General features: G+C 37.3%; 1 protein-coding gene across 4 annotated transcripts in view; it reads right to left on the bottom strand.

Moving 5' to 3' along the window:
- The window catches only part of TBC1D5 (TBC1 domain family member 5), a 739,731-nt gene that overhangs the window by 654,020 nt on the left and 60,983 nt on the right, over window positions 1–24,728 (bottom strand). Inside the window, exon 2 of one of the 4 annotated variants that reach the window (XM_037845586.1) lies at window positions 24,616–24,714. The exons of the other annotated variants lie outside the window; for them this stretch is intronic. The gene's annotated coding sequence lies outside the window, so the exon portion shown is untranslated. The remainder of the gene's footprint in view (window positions 1–24,615; window positions 24,715–24,728) is intronic. 4 annotated transcript variants of the gene reach the window in all.

Raw genomic sequence — 24,728 nt, forward strand, 5'->3', positions numbered from 1 at the left:
AAGACCAATAAGGAAACTGAAAACCTAAACAATCTGATAAATGAATTTGATTTGACAGACATATGTAGAACATTACATCCCAAATCACCGGGATACACATTCTTCACTAGTGATCATGGAACTTTCTCCAGAATAGAGCATATGCTGGAACATAAAACAAGCCTCAATAAATTTTAAAAAATTGAAAGTATTCAAAGCACATTTTCTGACCACAATGGAAAACAATTAGAAGTCAATAACCATCGGAGACTTAGAGAATTAACAAACACAAGGAGGTTAAACAACACATCCTAAAATAAATGGTTTATAGTTTAGAACGTAGGGGAACTAGCGATAGAGAGCAATTAATGAAGGGGGAATGATAACCCAATAAGAAGAGATAAGCTATCGTAGGTAAATTTAACATTCTGGGAATGCCCAGGAATGACTGTGGTTTGTTAATTTCTGATGGGTATGGTAGGAACAACTTCACAGAAATGTTGCTATATTAGGTTTTATTCTTCGGGTAGACTAGGAACATGTTGGACTCCCTTGTTATGGTTTGCCTGAAATGTTTTTTTATTGTATGGTTTGTTTTTTTTTATATATAGTTGATTAAAAAAAAAGAGTTAATTAAAAAAAAAAACAATGATAAAAATATGCAGAGCCCCCTTCAGGAGCTGGTGGAGAATGCAAGGGTGTTGGGCTTCCCCACCTCGATGGTTGGTGATGTGCTCACAGACATAGGGGACTGGTAGTTTGATGGGCTAGCCCTCTACCACAGTACTTGCCCTTGGGAAGACTGTTCAGCTGCAAAGGAGAGGCTAGGCCTCCCTATAACTGTGCCTAAGAGCCTCCTCCCGAATCCTCTTTGTTGCTCAGATGTGACCCTCTCTCTCTAGCTAAGCCAACTTGGCAGGTGAAATCACTGCCCTCCTCCCTACATGGGATCTGACACCCAGGGGAGTGAATCCCCCGGCAACGTGGAATATGACTCCCGGGGAGGAATCTAGACCTCGCGTCGTGGGATGGAGAACATCTTCTTGACCAAATGGGGGATGTGAAAGGAAATGAAATAAGCTTCAGTAGCAGAAAGATTCCAAAAGGAGCCGAGAGGTCACTTTGGTGGGCACTCTTGCGCACAATATAGACAACCTTTTTTAAGTTCTAATGAATTGGAATAGCTAGCAGTAAATACCTGAAACTATCAAACTACAACCCAGAACACATGCATCTTGTAGACGATTGTATAAAAATGCAGTATATGAGGAGTGACAAGGTGATTGGGAAAGCCATATGGACCACACTCACATTTGTCTGGTTTATGGATGGATGAGTAGAAAAATGGGAGGGAAAAAAAAGGAAGGCATCCAGTGTTCTTTTTACTTTGGTTGTTCTTTATCACTTTGGTTTTTATTCTTATTATCTGTGTGTGTGTGGTAATGAAAATGTCAAAAATTAATTTTGGTGATGAATGCACAACTATATAATGGTACTGTAAACAACTGAATGTGTGCTTTGTTTTGTATGACTGCATGGTATGTGAATATATCTCAATAAAAATGAATTTTTAAAAAATTGGAGAATTAAAAAAAAAAAAAAGAAGAAGAATCAGTGGTGTCCCAGAAGGGGAAGAGTAAAGAGCTAGGAAGAATGTTTCAAAACACAGCTGGGGAAAACGTCCCAACTCCTCTAAAGGACAGAAATAGGCAAATCAAAGATGCCCAATGAACTCCAAACAGTTTAAATACAAATAAACCCACTCTGAGACATTTACTGATCAGATTGTCAAATGTAGAAAAGGAGGAAGTTCTGAAACCAGCAAGAGAGAAGCGATTCAACACATGCAAGGGGAATAACAAGACTAATGACTACTCAGTGGGCACCATGGAGATGAAAAGACAGTGGTATGACATATTTAAAAGTATGAAAGAGAAAAATTGACAGCCAAGAATTCTTTATCCATTATCCAGCAAAGCTTTCCTTCAAAATTGAGGGAGAGGAGAAGGAGCTAAGATGGCAGCATACAGAGGAGTGGAATTTGGTTAGTCCCCTGTACCAACTAATAAACAACCAGGAACAACTAATAAATAATTTGGAATAACTGCTGGGAGACAACAGTGATGGTCCACACATCGTACACCAACCTAGATTGGAAGGAATGCCTGAGATCACAGCATAAAATGTGTAAATAAAAGGTACAGAACCACGCCGGGAGGTTTGGCAAGCTAAGCTGCAAAACTTTGCTGTGGTAGAAAGCAGCACTCTCTGAGCAAACGAATATAGCTCAGCCCAAATCCAACAGGGGATTTAATGAACAAATGTGAACTGCTGGATACTAGCTACAAACCACCAACAAGCAGACAGAGGCTTCCAGTGACAGCCGACCTTAAAGAACCAAAAGACTCCACTGTCCTGGGAGGGGGAGCCCAGAAGACCAGGTGTTACTTCTAGCTGACGAGTGAAACTGGGGGGCCATGGACTGGCTCTGAAAGGGGGCTTTCTATCCCTTTCTCTCTCTCAACCTGAAGGGGTCGGTAGATACAGCCTCAGCCATTTTCAGTTCACAGCACTCTGACCCAGACAGGGGTGGAGATAACAGAGCCAGAGAGACAAAGAAGCTACTTAAATGCAGATGATAACTCCCTAGGGAGTGTATCTTCCCTAAGAGGAAGGAGGTGGGGCCCAGCTCTACTACCAGTCTTCCCTTCAGAAGCAGACCCCAGAGCCTGGGGGGAAACAGCAAAAACAGAAATTAAAGGGCCACAGCTCCTCATAACAGTCAGGAGCAACAGGATGACAGGTCCCACCTGCTGGGCACGTTACGAAAAGCACAGTGGCTAGAACCTCACAAGAAAGTCTGTCAACCTCTAAGGCACACCCGCAGGGAGACTTGAAACTGAATATAATCCTATTCTGAGATCTGAACCTGTTCTGATCTGGGAAAATCTGATTGGGGTAACCAAGGAAACCAGATGCCTAGACAACATAAAACTACAATTTACACTAGGGAAAACGAAGATATGGCCCAGTCAAAAGAACAGACTTACAACTCAATCAAGATACAGCTGAGACATTGTTTAACTTTAATGATATAATCTATTAAAGATTTTCAAAGCAATATGCTTAATCAAACCAAAAACCAAATCAACAAGTTCAGGAAAGATATGGCAAAAGAGATGAAGACTTTAAAGAAAACACCTGGCAAGCATAAGGTAGAAATTGAAAGTTCGAAAAAACAACTGGCAGAATCTATGGAAAAGAAAGGCAAAACACAAGAGACGAAAAAGACAATGGAGATTTACAACAGCAGATCTCAAGAGGCAGAAGAAAACACTCAGGAACAGGAGAAGAGACACATGAAATCCCACACACAAAAGAAAAGATAGGGAAAAGAATGGAAAAATATGAACAACGTCTCTGGGAACTGAATGACAACATAAAGCGCATGAATGTAATATCATGAGTGTCCCAGAAGGAGAAGAAAAAGGAAAAGGGCAGAAGCAACAACAGAGGAAATAATCAATGTAAATTTCCCATCTCTTATGAAAGACATAAAATTACAGATCAAGGAAGTGCAAACAGAATAGATCTGAACAGACCTACACCAAGACAGTTAATAATCAGATTATCAAATATCAAAGACAAAGAGAGAATCCGGAAAGCAGCAAGAGAGAAACGATCTATCACATAAAAAGGAAGCTTATAAGACTGTGTGCGAATTTCTCAGTAGAAACCACTGAGGCAAGAAGGAAGCAGGGTGATATATTTAAGATACTGAAAGAGAAACACCTCCAACCAAGAATCCAATATCCAGCAAAACTGTCCTTCAAATATGAGGGAGAGTTTAAAATATTTTCTGACAGATAATGACAGTTTATGAATAAGATACTGTGCTACAAGAAATACTAAAAGGAGCACTAAAGATAGACAGGAAAAGACAGGGTGAGAGGTTTGGAACACAATTTGGGGGAACAGTAGCACAGCAATGTAAGTACATGGAACAAAGATGACTGTGAGTGTGGTTGAAAGAGGAAGGTTAGGAGCATGTGGAACACCAGAAGGAAAGAGGAAAGATAAAGACTGTGACTGTATAATTCAGTGAAACCTAGAGTATGCAACAATTGTGATAAAATGTACAAATATGTTTTTACATGAGGGAGAACAAATGACTGTCAACCTTGCAAGGTGTTAAAAATAGGATGGTATTGAGGAAAAAATATAATCAATGCAAACTAGAGATTATTATGATTCCTTTAATGCAACAAAGGCAATATACCAAAGCTAAATGCCTATAAAGGGGACATGGGGGAAGAGTACGGGACTCTTGGCATTGGTGATGTGGTCGGACTCTTATTCTACTTTAGTTCAATTCTATCTTTCCTTTTGTTTCTTTTTGGCTGTCGTGGGTTTTTTTTCCTTTCTTTTTTTCTTTTTCTTTTGTCTTTCTACCTTCTTTGACTCTTACTCCTTCTTTGTGGAAGAAATGGAGATGTCCTTATATAGATAGTGGTAATAGTGGTGAATACATAAATATGTGACTATACAGGGAACCATCGATTACATACTTAGGATGGAAAATATGGTGGCTGAACAAAACAGCCTTAAAAAAATATGCTGATGAAGAAACCTTGAAAGCACTATATTGAATGAAATAAGTCAGACACATAAGGACAAATATTGCATGGTCTCACTGATATAAACTAATTATAATATGTAAACCCATAAAAAACTTACCAGCATATAGAATGAGGCTAAAGAATGGGGAGTGGTTGCTTATCATGAGCAGAATGTTCAATTAGGTATGGAAATGGACAGAGATGATGGTAGCATATTATTGTGAATAACCAACAGTGCTGAATGGTATGGTCTGTGGTGGAAAAGGTAAGCTTAGGGCCACATATGTCACCAGAAGGAAAGCTGGAGGTTAAAAGATGGGAATGTATAAAACAGTGAATTTTATGGTGGACAATGTCTGTGATTAACTGTACAACTATTAGAAATCTCTTTGATGAACTAGAACAAATGTATGACACTATAAATAGAAGTTAATAATTCTGCCGGTTTGAATGTATTGTGTCCCCCAAATGCCATTATCTTTGTTGTCTTGTGGGGCAGACGTTTTGGTGATGGTTAGATTTGCTTGGAATGTGCCCCACCCAGCTGTGGGTGGTGACTTTGGTGGGATACTCCCATGGAGGTGTGACCCCACCCATTCAGGGTGGGCCTCGATCAGTGGAGCCGTATAAAACATGCTGACTCAAAGAGACTGAACGGAGTGCAGCTGTGAGTGACGTTTTGAAGAGGAGCAAGCTTGCTAGAGAGGAACGTCCTGGAAGAAAGCCATTTTGAAACCAGAATTTTGGAGCAGATGCCAGCCACGTGCCTTCCCAGCTAACAGAGGTTTTCCGGATGCCATTTGCCATCCTCCAGTGAAGGTACCCAATTACTAATGTGTTACCTTGGACACTTTATGGCCTTAAGACTGTAACTGTGTAGCCAAGTAAACCCCCTTTTTAAAAAGGCCAATCCGTCTCTGGTGTTTTGCATTCTGCAGCATTAGCAAACTAAAACAATAATAGAGGAACATATACGGAAAAACATACACCTATTGCAAACTATGTACTACAGTTAATAGTATTTTAACATTCTTTCATCAACAGTAACTAATGTACTATACCAGTACTATGAATCAATAATGGAGGCGGTATGGTTAGGGGTATGCGAGGACTTGAGTTTTCTTTTTTGTCTTTATTTTTTTTCTGGAGTAATGAAAATGTTCTAAAAATTGAAAAGAAAATTAATTTTGGTGATGGATGCACAGCTGTATGATGGTACCGTGGGCAACCGATTGTACATTTTGGATCTTTGGATAATCGTATAGCATGTGAACAATCTGAATAAAATTAAACAAAAAAAAAAAAACCTATAAATGCCGATTGCCCCACAGTGTTGGGGCCTCTCACCTCTCCCCTCTTTTCTTGCAAGAGTGCCCACATGTCCTCTCACATGTGTCCTTAATAAAACTTCCTACCTGCTTTCTCAGGAAAAATAAATAAATTGAGGGAGCGCTTAAAATTTTCATAAACAAACAAATGCTGAATTTACCCACAAGAGACCTGCCCTACAAGAAGTACTAAAGGGACCTCTATGGACTGAAAAAAAAGACAGGAGAGAGAGGCCTGGAGAAGGGCACAGAAATGAAAAGTATTTCTAAGGGGAACTTAAGCAAAAAAAAAAAAAAAAAAAAAAGAGGGAAAAATAGATCTGACAACTAAAACCAAAGGTGAAAATGGATGATTCAAGAACTCCCTTCATACTAATAAATTTAAATGTGATTAAACTCTATGATTAAAAGATAATGACTGGGGGGCGGGGCAACATGGCGGACTGGTGAGCTGTATGTTTTAGTTACTCCTCCAGGAAAATAGGTAGAAACCAGGAACTGCGTGGACTGGACACCACAGAGCAATCTGACTTTGGGCATACTTCATACAACACTCATGAAAACGTGGAACTGCTGAGATCAGCAAAATCTGTAAGTTTTTGCGGCCAGGGGACCCGCGCCCCTCCCTGCCAGGCTCAGTCCCGTGGGAGGAGGGGCTGTCAGCTCCGGGAAGGAGAAGGGAGAACTGCAGTGGCAGCCCTTATCAGAAACTCATCCTACTGACCCAAACTCCAACCATAGATAGACTGAGACCAGACACCAGAGAATCTGAGAGCAGCCAGCCCAGCAGAGAGGAGACAGGCATAGAGAAAAAAAAAACAACACGAAAAACTCCAAAATAAAAGCAGAGGATTTTTGGAGTTCTGGTGAACATAGAAAGGGGAAGGGCAGAGCTCAGGCCCTGAGGTGCATATGCAAATCCCGAAGAAAAGCTGATCTCTCTGCCCTGTGGACCTTTCCTTAATGGTCCTGGTTGCTTTGTCTCTTAGCATTTCAATAATCCATTAGATCTCTGAGGAGGGCCCCTTTTTTTTTTTTTTTAAACCTTTTTTCTTTTTCTAAAACAATTACTCTAAGAAGCCCAATACAGAAAGCTTCAAAGACTTGCAATTTGGGCAGGTCAAGTCAAGAGCAGAACTAAGAGAGCTCTGAGACAAAAGGCAATAATCCAGTGGCTGAGAAAATTCACTAAACACCACAACTTCCCAGAAAAAGGGGGGTGTCCGCTCACAGCCATCATCCTGGTGGACAGGAAACACTCCTGCCTATCACCAGCCCCATAGCCCAGAGCTGCCCCACACAACCCAGTGTGACAGAAGTGCTTCAAATAACAGGCACACACCACAAAACTGGGCGTGGACATTAGCCTTCCCTGCAACCTCAGCTGATTGTTCCAGAGTTGGGAAGGTGGAGCAGTGTGAATTAACAAAGCCCCATTCAGCCATCATTTCAGCAGACTGGGAGCCTCCCTACACAGCCCAGCAGCCCAGAACTGCCCTGGGGGGACGGCACTCACCTGTGACATAGCACAGCCATCCCTCAACAGAGGACCCGGGGTGCACAGCCTGGAAGAGGGGCCCACTTGCAAGTCTCAGGAGCCATACGCCAATACCAAGGACTTGTGGGTCAGTGGCAGAGACAAACTGTGGCAGGACTGAACTGAAGGATTAGACTCTTGCAGCAGCTTTAAAACTCTAGGATCACCAGGGAGATTTGATTGTTAGGGCCACCCCCCCTCCCTGACTGCCCAGAAACACGCCCCATATACAGGGCAGGCAACACCAACTACACACACAAGCTTGGTACAACAATTGGACCCCACAAGACTCACTCCCCCACTCACCAAAAAGGCTAAGCAGGGGAGAACTGGCTTGTGGAGAACAGGTGGCTCGTGGACACCACCTGCTGGTTAGTTAGAGAAAGTGTACTCCACAAAGCTGTAGATCTGATAAATTAGGGATAAGGACTTCAATTGGTCTACAAATCCTAAAAGAACCCTATCAAGTTCAGCAAATGCCACGAGGCCAAAAACAACAGAAAATTATAAAGCATATGAAAAAACCAGACGATATGGATAACCCAAGCCCAAGCACCCAAATCAAAAGACCAGAAGAGACACAGCACCTAGAGCAGCTAATCAAAGAACTAAAGATGAACAATGAGACCATAGTACGGGATACAAAGGAAATCAAGAAGACCCTAGAAGAGCATAAAGAAGACATTGCAAGACTAAATAAAAAAATGGATGATCTTATGGAAACTAAAGAAACTGTTGACGACATTAAAAAGATTCTGGACACTCATAGTACAAGACTAGAGGAAGCTGAACAACGAATCAGTGACCTGGAAGATGACAGAATGGAAAATGAAAGCATAAAAGAAAGAATGGGGAAAAAAATTGAAAAAATCGAAATGGACCACAGGGATATGATAGATAATATGAAACGTCCAAATATAAGACTCATTGGTGTCCCAGAAGGGGAAGAAAAGGGTAAAGGTCTAGGAAGAGTATTCAAAGAAATTGTTGGGGAAAACTTCCCAAATCTTCTAAACAACATAAATACACAAAACATAAATGCTCAGCGAACTCCAAATAGAATAAATCCAAATAAACCCACTCCGAGACATATACTGATCACACTGTCAAACACAGAAGAGAAGGAGTAAGTTCTGAAAGCAGCAAGAGAAAAGCAATTCACCACATACAAAGGAAACAGCATAAGACTAAGTAGTGACTACTCAGCAGCCACCATGGAGGCAAGAAGGCAGTGGCACGATATATTTAAAATTCTGAGTGAGAAAAATTTCCAGCCAAGAATACTTTATCCAGCAAAGCTCTCCTTCAAATTTGAGGGAGAGCTTAAATTCTTCACAGACAAACAAATGCTGAGAGAATTTGCTAACAAGAGACCTGCCCTACTGGAGATATTAAAGGGAGCCCTACAGACAGAGAAACAAAGAAAGGACAGAGAGACTTGGAGAAAGGTTCAGTACTAAAGAGATTCGGTATGGGTACAATAAAGGATATTAATAGACAGAGGGGAAAAATATGACAAACATAAACCAAAGGATAAGATGGCTGATTCACGAAATGCCTTCACGGTTATAACGTTCAATGTAAATGGATTAAACTCCCCAATTAAAAGATATAGATTCACAGAATGGATCAAAAAAAATGAACCATCAATATATTCCATACAAGAGACTCATCTTAGACACAGGGACACAAAGAAATTGAAAGTGAAAGGATAGAAAAAAATATTTCATGCAAGCTACAGCCAAAAGAAAGCAGGTGTAGCAATATTAATCTCAGATAAAATAGACTTCAAATTCAGGGATGTTTTGAGAGACAAAGAAGGCCACTATATACTAATAAAAGGGGCAATTCAGCAAGAAGAAATAACAATCGTAAATGTCTATGCACCCAATCAAGGTGCCACAAAATACATGAGAGAAACACTGGCAAAACTAAAGGAAGCAATTGATGTTTCCACAATAATTGTGGGAGACTTCAACACATCACTCTCTCCTATAGATACATTAACCAGACAAAAGACCAATAAGGAAACTGAAAACCTAAACAATCTGATAAATGAATTAGATTTAACAGACATATAGAGGACATTACATCCCAAATCACCAGGATACACATACTTTTCTAGTGCTCACGGAACTTTCTCCAGAATAGATCATATGCTGGGACATAAAACAAGCCTCAATAAATTTAAAAAGATTGAAATTATTCAAAGCACATTCTCTGACCACAGTGGAATACAATTAGAAGTCAATAACCATCAGAGACTTAGAAAATTCACAAATACCTAGAGGTTAAACAACACACACCTAAACAATCAGTGGGTTAAAGAAGAAATAGCAAGAGAAATTGCTAAACATATAGAGACGAATGAAAATGAGAACACAACATACCAAAACCTATGGGATGCAGCAAAAGCAGTGCTAAGGGGGAAAGTTATAGCACTAAACGCATATATTAAAAAGGAAGAAAGAGCCAAAATCAAAGAACTAATGGAACAACTGAAGAAGCTAGAAAATGAACAGCAAACCAATCCTAAACCAAGTACAAGAAAAGAAATAACAAGGATTAAAGCAGAAATAAATGACATAGAGAACAAAAAAACAATAGAGACGAAAAATATCACCAAAAGTTGGTTCTTTGAGAAGATCAACAAGATTGACAAGCCCCTAGCTAGACTGACAAAATCAAAAAGAGAGAAGACCCATATAAACAAAATAATGAATGAAAAAGGTGACATAACTGCAGATCCTGAAGAAATTAAAAAAATTATAAGAGGATATTATGAACAACTGTATGGCAACAAACTGGATAATGTAGAAGAAATGGACAATTTCCTGGAAACATATGAACAACCTAGACTGACCAGAGAAGAAATAGAAGACCTCAACCAACCCATCACAAGCAAAGAGATCCAATCAGTCATCAAAAATCTTCCCACAAATAAATGCCCAGGGCCAGATGGCTTCACAGGGGAATTCTACCAAACTTTCCAGAAAGAACTGACACCAATCTTACTCAAACTCTTTCAAAACATTGAAGAAAATGGAACACTACCTAACTCATTCTATGAAGCTAACATCAATCTAATACCAAAACCAGGCAAAGATGCTACAAAAAAGGAAAACTACCGGCCAATCTCCCTAATGAATATAGATGCAAAAATCCTCAACAAAATACTTGCAAATCGAATCCAAAGACACATTAAAAAAATCATACACCATGACCAAGTGGGGTTCATTCCAGGCATGCAAGGATGGTTCAACATAAGAAAATCAATCAATGTATTACAACACATTAACAAGTCAAAAGGGAAAAATCAATTGATCATCTCAATAGATGCTGAAAAAGCATTTGACAAAATCCAACATCCCTTTTTGATAAAAACACTTCAAAAGGTAGGAATTGAAGGAAACTTCCTCAACATGATAAAGAGCATATATGAAAAACCCACAGCCAGCATAGTACTCAATGGTGAGAGACTGAAAGCCTTCCCTCTAAGATCAGGAACAAGACAAGGATGCCCGCTGTCACCACTGTTATTCAACATTGTGCTGGAAGTGCTAGCCAGGGCAATCCGGCAAGACAAAGAAATAAAAGGCATCCAAATTGGAAAAGAAGAAGTAAAACTGTCATTGTTTGCAGATGATATGCTCTTATATCTAGAAAACCCTGAGAAATCGACGATACAGCTACTAGAGCTAATCAACAAATTTAGCAAAGTAGCGGGATACAAGATTAATGCACATAAGTCAGTAATATTTCTATATGCTAGAAATGAACAAACTGAAGAGACACTCAAGAAAAAGATACCATTTTCAATAGCAACTAAAAAAATCAAGTACCTAGGAATAAACTTAACCAAAGATGTAAAAGACCTATACAAAGAAAACTACATAACTCTACTAAAAGAAATAGAAGGGGACCTTAAAAGATAGAAAAATATTCCATGTTCATGGACAGGAAGGCTAAATGTCATTAAGATGTCAATTCTACCCAAACTCATCTACAGATTCAATGCAATCCCAATCAAAATTCCAACAACCTACTTTGCAGACTTGGAAAAGCTAGTTATCAAATTTATTTGGAAAGGGAAGATGCCTCGAATTGCTAAAGACACTCTAAGAAAGAAAAACGAAGTGGGAGGACTTACACTCCCTGACTTTGAAGCTTATTATAAAGCCACAGTTGCCAAAACAGCATGGTACTGGCACAAAGACAGACATATAGATCAATGGAATCAAATTGAGAATTCGGAGATAGACCCTCAGATCTATGGCCGACTGATCTTTGATAAGGCCCCCAAAGTCACTGAACTAAGTCATAATGGTCTTTTCAACAAATGGGGCTGGGAGAGTTGGATATCCATATCCAAAAGAATGAAAGAGGACCCCTACCTCACCCCCTACACAAAAATTCACTCAAAATGGACCAAAGATCTCAATATAAAAGAAAGTATCATAAAACTCCTAGAAGATAATGTAGGAAAACATCTTCAAGACCTTGTATTAGGCGGCCACTTTCTAGACTTTACACCCAAAGCACAAGCAACAAAAGAGAAAATAGATAAATGGGAACTCCTCAATCTTAGAAGTTTCTGCACTTCAAAGGAATTTCTCAAAAAGGTAAAGAGGCAGCCAACTCAATGGGAAAAAATTTTTGGAAACCATGTATCTGACAAAAGACTGATATGTTGCATATATAAAGAAATCCTACAACTCAATGACAATAGTACAGACAGCCCAATTATAAAATGGGCAAAAGATATGAAAAGACAGTTCTCTGAAGAGCAAATACAAATGGCCAAGAAACACATGAAAAAATGTTCAGCTTCACTAGCTATTAGAGAGATGCAAATTAAGACCACAATGAGATACCATCTAACACCGGTTAGAATGGCTGCCATTAAACCAACAGGAAACTACAAATGCTGGAGGGGATGTGGAGAAATTGGAACTCTTATTCATTGTTGGTGGGACTGTATAATGGTTCAGCCACTCTGGAAGTCAGTCTGGCAGTTCCTTAGAAAACTAGATATAGAGTTACCATTCGATGCAGCGATTGCACTTCTCGGTATATACCCGGAAGATCGGAAAGCAGTGACACGAACAGATATCTGCACGCCAATGTTAACAGCAGCATTATTCACGATTGCCAAGAGATGGAAACAACCCAAATGTCCTTCAACAGATGAGTGGATAAATAAAATGTGGTATATACACACGATGGAATACTACGCGGCAGTAAGAAGGAATGATCTCGTGAAACATATGACAACATACATGGATGAACCTTGAAGACATAATGCTGAGCGAAATAAGCCAGGCACAAAAAGAGAAATATTATATGCTACCACTAATGTGAACTTTGAAAAATGTAAAACAAATGGTTTATAATGTAGAATGTAGGGGAACTAGCAATAGAGAGCAATTAAGGAAGGGGGAACAATAATCCAAGAAGAACAGATAAGCTATTTAACGTTCTGGGGAGGCCCAGGAATGACTATGGTCTGTTAATTTCTGATGGATATAGTAGGAACAAGTTCACAGAAATGTTGCTATATTATGTAACTTTCTTGGGGTAAAGTAGGAACATGTTGGAAGTTAAGCAGTTATCTTAGTTAGTTGTCTTTTTCTTACTCCCTTGTTATGGTCTCTTTGAATTGTTCTTTTATTGTATGTTTGTTTTCTTTTTAACTTTTTTTTCATATAGTTGATTTAAAAAAGAAGGGAAAGTTAAAAAAAAAAAAAAAAGGAAAACAAGGAAAAAAAAAGATGTAGTGCCCCCTTGAGGAGCCTGTGGAGAATGCAGGGGTATTGGCCTACCCCACCTCCATGGTTGCTAACATGACCACAGACATAGAGGACGGGTGGTTTGGTGGGTTGAGCCCTCTACCATAGGTTTTACCCTTGGGAAGACGGTTGCTGTAAAGGAGAGGCTAGGCCTCCCTATGGTTGTGCCTAAGAGCCTCCTCCCAAATGCCTCTTTGTTGCTCAAATGTGGCCCTCTCTCTCTGGCTAAGCCAACTTGAAAGGTGAAATCACTGCCCTCCCCACTACGTGGGATCAGACACCCAGGGGAGTGAATCTCCCTGGCAACGTGGAATATGACTCCTGGGGAGGAATGCAGACCCGGCATCGTGGGACGGAGAACATCTTCTTGACCAAAAGGGGGATTTGAAAGGAAATGAAATAAGCTTCAGTGGCAGAGAGATTCCAAAAGGAGCCGAGAGGTCACTCTGGTGGGCACTCTTACACACACTTTAGACAACCCTTTTTAGGTTCTAAAGAATTGGGGTAGCTGGTGGTGGATACCTGAAACTATCAAACTACAACCCAGAACCCATGAATCTCGAAGACAGCTGTATAAAAATGTAGCTTATGAGGGGTGACAATGGGATTGGGAAAGCCATAAGGACCACACTCCACTTTGTCTAGTTTATGGATGGATGAGTAGAAAAACAGGGGAAGGAAACAAACAGACAAAGGTACCCAGTGTTCTTTTTTACTTCAACTGCTCTTTTTCACTCTAATTATTATTCTTGTTATTTTTGTATGTGTGCTAATGAAGGTGTCAGGGATTGATTTAGGTGATGAATGTACAACTATGTAATGGTACTGTAAACAATCGAAAGTACGATTTGTTTTGTATGACTGCATGGTATGTGAATATATCCCAATAAAATGAAGATAAAAAAAAAAAAAGATAATGACTGCTAGAATGGATTAATAAGTATGGCCCATCGATATGCTGTTTACAAGAGACTCATCTTAGACGCTACGACACAAAGAGAGAAAGTGAAAAGATGGGAAAAAATGTTCTACACAAGCTGCAACCAAAAGAAAGCAGGGGCAGCTATACTAATATTAGACAAAACAGACATTAAATGCAAAGATGTCATAAGAGACAAAGAAGTACACCATATATTAATAAAAGAGAAATTCACCAGGAAAAAGTAAGAATCATAAATGTTTATGCACCCAATCAAGGAACACCAAAGTACATGAGACAAACATTGGCTAAACTGAAGGAAGCAATAGACATTTCCACAGTAATAGTGAGAAACTTCAATACACCACTCTCTTCTATAAATAGAACTATACAACTAGACAACTAGACAGAGTACCAACAAGAAAACCGAGAACCTAAACAATATTATAAACAAATTAGACTCAGCAGATATATAGAGACTGTTACATCCCAAAACACCAGAGTATTCATTCTTCTCTAGCGCTTGTGGACCATTCTCCAGGATAGAGCACATGCCGGGGCAAAAAACAAGTCTTAATAAATTTAAAAAGACTAAAATTATCCAAAACACATTCTCTGACCATAATGGAATGCAACTAGAAATCACAACCACCAAAGAACCAGATCTCTCACAAATATATGGAGATTAAAGAACATACTCCTACACAACCAGTGGGTCAAAGAAGAAATTGCAATAGAAATAGGTAAATATCTAGAGATGAATGAAAATGGGAACACAACATATCAAATCCTATGGGATGCAGCAAAGGTGGTGCTGAGAGGGAAATTTAAAGCTCTAAACGCGTACATCAAAAAGCAAGAAAGAGCTAAAACCAAAGACCTAACTGAACAAGTGAAGAGACTAGAAAATCATCAGCAGACTAATCCTTAAGCAAGTAGAAGAAAAGAAATAACAAAGATTAAAGCAAAAATAAAGGAGCTGGAGAAAGGAAAACCAACAGAGAGAATTTAAAAAAAAAAAAAGAAAAAGTTGGTTATTTGAGAAGATAAACAAGATTGACAAGATCCTTAGCGAGACTACCAAAGTCAAAAAGAAAGAAGACCCAAATAAATCGAATCAGAAATGAGAGCAGGGTAATTACTACAGATCCTGAATCAATAAAAAAAAAAAATGTTAAGAGGATACAGTGAACAACTGTATGCCAACAAGCTAGACAATTTAGAGGAAATTGGCAATTTCCTGGAAACACGTGAACAACCTAGACTGACTCAAGAAGAAATAGAAGACCTTAAGCAACCAATCACAACTAAAGAGATCCAACGAGTCATCAGAAATCTACCTACAAATAAAAGCCCATGGCCAAAAGGCTTCATAGGGGAATTTCATCCAACTTTCCAAAAAGAATTGACATCATTCCTGCTCAAACTCAAAAAACTGAAGAAAAAAGAACACTACTAACTCATTTTATGAAGCTAATATCACTCTAATACCAAAACCAGATAAAAATACTACAAAAAAGGAAAACTATAGGTCAATTCCCCTAATGAATACAAATGCAAAAATTCTCAACAAAATACTGCAAATGGAATCCAAAGGCACATTAAAAGAATTATACACCATGACCAAGCAAGGTTCATTCCTGACATGCAAGGGTAGTTAAACATAAAAAAATCAATCAATGTAATAATGGAACATGTTAACAAACTGAAAGGCAAACTCAAATGATCATCTCAATAGATGCAGAAAAAGCACTTGAAAAAATTCAACATCCCTTGTTGATAAAAACACTTCAAAAGGTAGGAATGGAAGGAACCTTCTTCAACATAATAAAGGACATATATGAAAAGCCCACAGCTACCACAGTTCTCAGTGGTGTACTTTCAGTTTTCCCCTTAAGATCAGGAACAAGTCAAGGACGCCCACAATCAACCACTATTATTCAGCATCGTGCCAAAAGTTCTAGCCAAGCCAATTCGCAAGGCAAAAAAATAAAAGGTATCCAAATTGGAAAATAAGAAGTAAATCTGTGATTATTTGCAGATGATATGATCTTATATTTGGAAAATCCTGAGAAATCGATGACAAAGCTACTTGAGCTAATAAACAAATTCAGCAGAGTAGTGGGATACCAGATTAATGCACATAAGTCAGTAATGTTCATATACACTAGTAATGACGTAACTGAAGAGGCAATAAAAAAAAATCCATTCACAACAGTAATTAAAAAAATCAAGTACCTAGAAATAACTTTAATGAAGGATGTAAAAACCTCTACACAGAAAATTACAAATTGTTACTAAAATAAATCAAAGGGGACCTAAAGAGGTGGAAAGATATTCCATGTTCACGGGTAGGAAGGCTAAACGTCGTTAAGATGTCAATTCTACCCAAACTGGTTTACAGATTCAAAGCAATTCCAATCAAAATTACGACCACCTACTTTGCAGTATTGGAAAAGTTAGTTATCGAATTTATTCGGAAGGGAAATGGGCCTCTGAATTGCCAAAAACATTCTTAAAAAAAGAAGAACAAAATGGGACAACTCATATTTCCAGACTTTGAAGCCTACTACAAAGCCACAGTAGTCAAAATAGCATGTATGTATTGGCACAAAGAAAGACATATTGATCAATGGGATTGAATTGAGAGCTCAGAAATAGACCCCCAAATCTATGGTCACCTGATTTTGATAAGGCCCCCAAATCTATTGAACAGGGACAGAACAGTCTTTCAAACAAATGGGGCTGGGAGAACTGGATATCCATATCCAAAAGAATGAAAAAGGACCCCTACCTCACACCTTATATGAAAATTAACTCAAAGTTAATCAAAGACCTCAATATAAGAGACAACACAACAAAACTCTTAGAAGATAAGATAGGGAAACATCTTCAAGATCTAGTAATATGTGGTAGCTTCTTAGACCTTACACCCAAAGCATAAGCAACAAAAGAAAAAATAGATAAATGGGAACTCCTCAAAATCAAAAGCTTCTGTGCCTCAAAAGATTTTGTCAAAAAGGTAGAGGCAACCAACACAATGGGAGAAAAATATTTGGAAACCATATATCTGATAAGAGATTGATATCCTGCATATATAAAGAAATCATTCAACTCTAGAACAATAGTACAAACAGCCCAATTATAAAATGGGCAAAAGATACGAATAGGCATTTTTCTGAAGAGGAAAAAAACACATGAAAAAAAAAATGTTCATCTTCCCTGGCTATCAGGCAAATGCAAATCAAAACCATAATGAAATACCTTCTCAATCCAATAAGAATAGCTGCCAATAAACAAACAGCAAACAACAAATGCTAGAGAAAATGTGGAGAAATTGGAACTCTTATTCACTACTGGTGGGAATATATAATGGTACAGCTGCTGTGGAAAACAGTTTGGTGGTTTCTTAGAAAACTAGGTATCAAATTACCCTACAATCCAGCAATTCCACTTCTCAGTATATACCCAGAAGATCTGAAAGCAGAAACACAAACAGACATTTGTACACCGATGTTCACAGTGGCATTGTTCACAACTGGTAAGAGATGGAAACAATCCTAGTGTCCTTCAACAGACAAGTGGACAAACAAAATGTGATACATACATATGATGGAATACTATACAGCAGTAAGAAGGAACAAGGTCCTGAAACATACAGCAACATGGATGAGCCTTGAAAATATAATGCTGAGTGAAATAAGTCAGACACAAAAGGAGAGACATTGTATGTTACCACTACTGTGAACTCCCTGAACAATATAAAATCAATGTCTTACAACGCAGAATACTGGGGATCAAGAGATAGACAAAAACTAGTGAAGGGGGAATGATAACCTAATATATTCAGATATGTAAATGAGGGTGAATTTAAAGATACGAGAATGGATGAGGTGCTGACTGTTTGTTAATAGGATTATAAGTATCAGAACTGCACTGAAGGGGAACAGGATTGAAAGGAGTTGTTAAAAGGCATGTCTCTGACAGATCAGCACTACAAATATAGATAGGTGCTTGCATGATATACTTCCACGTATGAACTGGCCAGAGAGTTGACAATTGAATGGTATATCGGAAAAATCTACCTATTGCATATTCGGGACTATAATTAATAAGAATACTTTACTAATACCCACAAATACTAGGGACAAGTAACTAAGGGCTAAAAAGAGCTAAGGGGTATTTTGGGTCATGAGAATTGCTTAAAATGGAGAGTGATGAAGATTGTACAACTAAGTGATGATAATGTGAGACACTGATTGATTATCGTGGACAGAACATATGCCTTATGAAATTAGGAACCCTCTACTTTACAAGTCATGTCCTCGATCTTGAGGCTTGCTCTTATGAAACTTATGGTTGTAAAGGGGAAGCTAAGCCCACATAAAATCATGCCCAGGAGTTACCTCCAGAGAACCTCTTTTTTTGTTCAAATGTGGACTTTCTCTAAGTCCAACTCTGCAATTAAATTCTTCACCCTCCCCCCGACATGGGACTGGACCCCCCAGTTGAGTAAGTCTGCCTGACAACGTGGGACACAGATTCCGGAAATGAGCCTGACCCTGGCATCAAGGTGTTGAGAATGCCTTTTTGATCAAAAGGGGGAAAAGAAAGGCAACAAAATAAGGTTTCAGTGGCCAAAAGACATCAAATAGAGTCGACAGACTGTCCTGGAGGTTACATCTATGCAAGCTTCAGCTTGATATTCCAAATGGTCACAGTATGATAAGCCCAAGTCAACAGTAATTGCAAAAACCCTCAAGAATACCTGGGTCCCTATGTGAGACTATATAAAGGTTTCACTCACTGAGTTTATTCTTCAGAAACTTAAATCCTCCAGAGAGCTCCTATGCCAATTAAGTCGCAAAACCCAGAGGCAAAACCCTCTTCAAAAACATCAACCAGTCATGTCCGTTTTTCCCATAATGTTGAAATCCCTTTTCAATATGAACAAGCTAGGGTGGTCACTGTCCAGATATCCCTGAAGATAGGGAAAGTAATTAAACTAGAAGAAGGGGTAGCAACAGACAAGACAGAATTTAACAAAGGATTATGAATACTGTAGCTTTATAAAATTTTCTTTTTCTTAGTTGCTAGGGTATTAGAATAGCTAGAAGGAAAGACCTAAAATGGTGGAACTGTAACCCATAACATTCTTTGAAATTTGCTGTATAGCTACTTGTCAAATTATAATTTGAAAGTTATCAACTTTTTGTATATATGATATATTTTACAATAACAAAATAACCGAAACTATGGTACTATAACCCATAACATTCTTGGAAATTTCCTATAAAACTACTTGTTAAATTGCACTCTGAAAGTTATCACCTATTTTTCATATATGTTATATTTTACAGTAAGGAAATAACTGAAACTGTGGAACTGTAACCCATAACATTCTTTGAAATTTGCTAACTACTTGGTAAATTGCACTTGGAAAGTTATTACTTCCATGTAAATATGTTCTATTCCACAATAAAATAGTTGTGTGTTACAATTTTTGTTGTTTAAGACTATCCCATGACTTGCCCTTGGCAAGACTGTTGCCGCAAGGAGAGGCTAGGCCTGCCTATAATTGTGCCTAAGAGCCTCCTCCCAAATGCCTCTTTGTTGCTCAGATGTGGCCCTCTCTCTCTAGCTAAGCCAACTTGAAAGGTGAAATCACTGCCCTCCCCTCTACGTGGGATCTGACACCCTGGGGAATGAATCTCTCTGGCAACATGGAATATGACTCCTGGGGAGGAATCTAGACCCGGCATCATGGGATGGAGAACATGTTCTTGACCAAAAGGGGGATGTGAAAGGAAATGAAATAAGCTTCAGTGGCAGAGAGATTCCAAAAGGAGCCGAGAGGTCACTCTGGTGGGCACTCTTGCGCACAATATAGACAATCTTTTTTAGGTTCTAATGAATTGGAATAGCTAGCAGTAAATACCTGAAACTATCAAACTACAACCCAGAACCCCTGAATGTTGAAGATGATTGTATAAAAAGGTAGCTTATGAGGGGTGACAATGTGATTGGGAAAGCCATATTGACCACACTCCCCTTTGTCCAGTGTATGGATGGATGAGTAGAAAAACGGGCAAAAAAAAAAAAAAAAACACCCAGTGATCTTTTTAATTGTTCTTTTTCACTTTAATTTTTATTCTTATTATTTTTGTGTGTGTGATAATGAAAATGTTCAAAAATTAATTTTCGTGATGAACACACAACTATATAATGGTACTGTGAACAACTGAATGTACGTTTTGTATGACTGCATGGTATGTGAATACATCTCAATAAAATCAAATTAAAAAGAAAAAGACTATCCCATGCATTTAGAACACCTAGCATCCCTGATCCCCACCTATTAAATGCCAAAAACACTCCCATAAATGTTGTTATAAGCAAAAACACCCCTATCAATTTCCAAACTTTTCCTTCTGTGGCAGCACTACCCTTGTTGATATCTTTACTCTAGAAGAACTCCTATTGCAAGAAAGAAGCAAAGTGGGGAAACAACAGATAAAAATATTTCAAAAAAAGGAAGGAAGAAAGGGAGGGAGGGAGGAAGACAAGAAGGGATCTTTTATCAATTACACTAAAAAATATCCCTTGCTAAGTTTATCCTTTTCCAAATATCCTTTCTTCAGCCCATAACTTTTAGTAATGTGTGCTAAAGATGACTCAGAGATTTGACAGCTACTCTAGGAAAAACACATATTCTCTTTTATAAGTTTCTGATACAAAGCTTTCCTATATATGACCTCATTAATACTCCAACTTTTATGTAGCTAGCCAAATTAAAGTAAAAAAATAGGATCTAATCAATAGATTGTATATCTATAGCTGTGCCAGGTTACATAATTTAATTTGGGTGACTTTGTTTTCTATTTTCTTATCATTGCTATGTTGTTTGGTTTTTACTGTTTCAGTGAGCAACATCAATACTGAAGTGATCAATACTAAGACAATGCATTCAGTCAGCATAGCATATAGTATTATTAAAGACTCTTACATGTCTTTAATATTTAATAATATTATTATTTAGTGCCCTTAATAACCCTTGAAGTATAGCAGAATTCCCCTTTTTTGGTTTGGCAAACTCTAAATTTAATAAAGTTCCATTTAATTAGTCCAGAATTCAAATGCACATTCATGCCAAATTTTGTAACAGCTGGGAGGTAGGGGTAAGATATTTGAGAAACTGCTATGGGAACAACCTTGGTTGCTCTCGTAAATTATCAGTGTTCACATGCTATCCACAAAATGGATGAGGTGTGAAAGAAATATTGGGTTTAACATGACTTTTGGCTGTACTTTCACTGTCATAATTATAAAGGAGCTCCTCTCAGAAGCAACACATAAGCTGTGCAACTACAGTAGTAAGTATTTCAGGAAGTGCTTCATACTGTGACAAACTTGAGGCAGCATATATGGATAGCGCGTACCTTTTTACCAAGCATAATAGGCCTTTCTGAACAAAAAGAATTCTGAGATTATACATATGAATGAATAAGAATTATTCTAACCTTTTAATGCATATTCAAATACAACATGCCACTCTGGTTGCCTAGTTTAACTTAACGGATTGTCTATGTTCTAGACACAAACCAGAAATTAAAATTTTAGATTCTAATTATGACCTTAAAATTTTAACATGCAATGTCAGATGAATACATGTCAAGAGGGGAGTAAACAGAAAACTTTACAAAAAAAAAAAAAAAAAACAAAAAATCAAAATCTTTAAACTACTTTGTTCTAGAGATTCCTATTCCGTTCCCCCACCCCCCCATAATTTCACCAAGGAAAAACAGTTGTTTTTAAAATGTTTTGGCAAAACTGACAACTTCACCAACATGTGATATGTGGCATGACTTTTAAAGAAAAAAAAAGACCATCGGTTCACTCAATATGAAATTATAAATTCTGAAGATGTAATATATAGAATTGTTTTTCAGTATGTCAAATATGCCATCAATTAGAAGATTTGCAAGGCAAAACAAGTACTCAAAAAACCTGTGAAGTGTGAAATGAAGAAAATCTTTGGAACCATTTACTAAATACGACCAATTTTACTACACTTATCTTTCTGTTCCCAATAGTAAAACCCTTTTACTATCACCTTGAAAATAAGTTTAAAAAGCTATGAAACATCAGTCACACATTAGAATGTTTTTAAAGATATTGAATGTTAAATAAGATTCCTATTAAATATACACTATACAAGACTATCAGGAATTATTCAATAGGAAGTTTAGATACTACTAAGGTGATCATAGACCTCAATCTGCCCAGTTAAGGTCCCAATTTAAATCTATTGTCCTGACATAATTTCAGTACCCCTTTTCACTCTCAAAGCTGTCCTGGATTAGAAGATAACTTATATGGTTATCCTATATTACGGAATTTCATATAAATGATAGCTAAAATTATGATAATCTACATTACTGTCTCCTTTCCAAAACAAATCCTAAAAAATTATTTTAATGTCAGGTGAAAATTTCATTTGTGTGCACATATACATGTGTGTATGTCTACTGTGTGGACTTACAACCAAAGATCATTTGTATGATAGAGCTGGTATGCCACAAATACATGTTAATAGTGTGGGCCAGGTAGATTAACCATGACGACAATATAGTAGATCTTATTCAACATTGAAGGAAGCTTTTTTCTTCTAAAGAAGTTATACTGGCATAACGAAGCACATTTTAAAATAAAATTTCACATCTAATAGTATCTGTGGTTGTTCATTTCGAGAACTGAAGTTATGTACACAATGCACACATTATTAAATCCATGTATACAAATCAAAGGAAACTGCTTCCTTTAAGGCAAGCATATGAAGATACTAAAGCAATGTTCCAATTAAATATTCATATACTCAATATTTCAAAATAAAAAATTTGGATATAAGCATGCATAATTTACAATTCTTTAGTGAAACCTGTCTACAGAGGCCATTTTCACTATCTTTCAGTAGCATCCCAACTTGAAATGTACAAGGCAGCTTCTCTCTGAAGTGTTAAAACTATAAAGCACATAGAAATTCATGGCAAGTAAACAAAGAATAAAGACCGTGTTGTACACATGGCACTCTTTCAATGACCACTTTAAACTATTCATTAAAACCATTCAACAAGAGACCCTAATAACTGCACTACCTTATAGAACAGTCAGAAGAAAGAAGAAATTATCTTATTTGGTTAAAAATATAAACTTTACATTAAAATACTATTAACTAAAATCAAAGAAACTATACTTTGCATCTGTAAATATCCTTGTCCATTCATTAAAATGAAGTGAAATAAAACTTTCCATAAGAGAGGTGAAATAAACATCATTATGACTAATACAATAATCTATATAAGCATAATGCTATTTTCCAAATACATATATAAAGGGAATTTACAAAACAAAGTCTACCTCAGTCAAATTTATTTTTATATCGGGGTTCAAATCTAAGTTGGAATTCATTTCTCTGAACTTTCCCAGAAATATTCCAGTAGAAAAATAGATTTGCCGCTAAAATAAAATATCCAAGACTCCATTATTTATTCTAAAGCAAGTAAGAAATACAGACCTGCCCTTTAGAGATGTAATAGATAATGTGGACCAAGGTTTAAGTATTCAATCTCAGTCTAGCCTATCTATAGATGAAAGGCTATATCATTTATTTGTAAGTCACTATACAATGAATATGCACACAACACACACACATTCTATCACCAATACCCCTAAACAGGTATATTTAGAGCTAAACAAAGCATAACTGAAATATTATCTCTAAAATAAATTACTAAAAAAAAAAAAAAAAAAAATCCATGGGCATTGCAATGAATATACTTTTGCCTTAGAGCTAATACTTTAATTTTCAAGAACCACAAAGAAAAAAAGCAAAACTAGTCAGTAACAATGCAGCATCTAAAAGCAATAAACTCAAAATTAAGTTATAAATAATTTAAAACATGTCATGAAGATGTATTAATAATTCATCAAATAAATAATTTACTAAATAATCAAATAAATAAATAATGAAATATATAAATAAATCAGCAAAAAAATAATTCTGCAAAAATCCAAAATAATAAGTCACCCAGACAAATCACAAATCTACAAAACTACAATGATTTTCTGGAATCCACAGTCTTAAATAAACAAATGTATATAAATTAAATCAATTCTTGTTAGAATTAGAAATATTTTCCAATGGTATTGGTAAAATCCTCATCTCAGTGCACAGGAACACATTTTCAATTTTTAAAAGACTGCATAGGATTAGTTCTCATAAATTATTAACATGATTATAATATACCCTCCGCTGTATCTTTGCCTAACATATCTTCCCCCCAAACAATCGTACATTTAAAATATTCTTAACTTACACTTCTTTTTCAAAGTAACACTTACAGTTTGATAGTGCTACAGTCTTTCTGATAATTTTCCCACTTACCCCAAGTGTTTAGAAATTTTCTGCAGCCGGAGAACAATAAGAATAAACTTGATTATTGATGGCAGTATTTCTTTCATTAGGAGACAGAGTTTTATAATTCTACAAAGTAACAA

This window comes from Choloepus didactylus, chromosome 1 (genome assembly GCF_015220235.1).
Source record: "Choloepus didactylus isolate mChoDid1 chromosome 1, mChoDid1.pri, whole genome shotgun sequence".
NCBI lineage: Eukaryota > Metazoa > Chordata > Mammalia > Pilosa > Megalonychidae > Choloepus > Choloepus didactylus.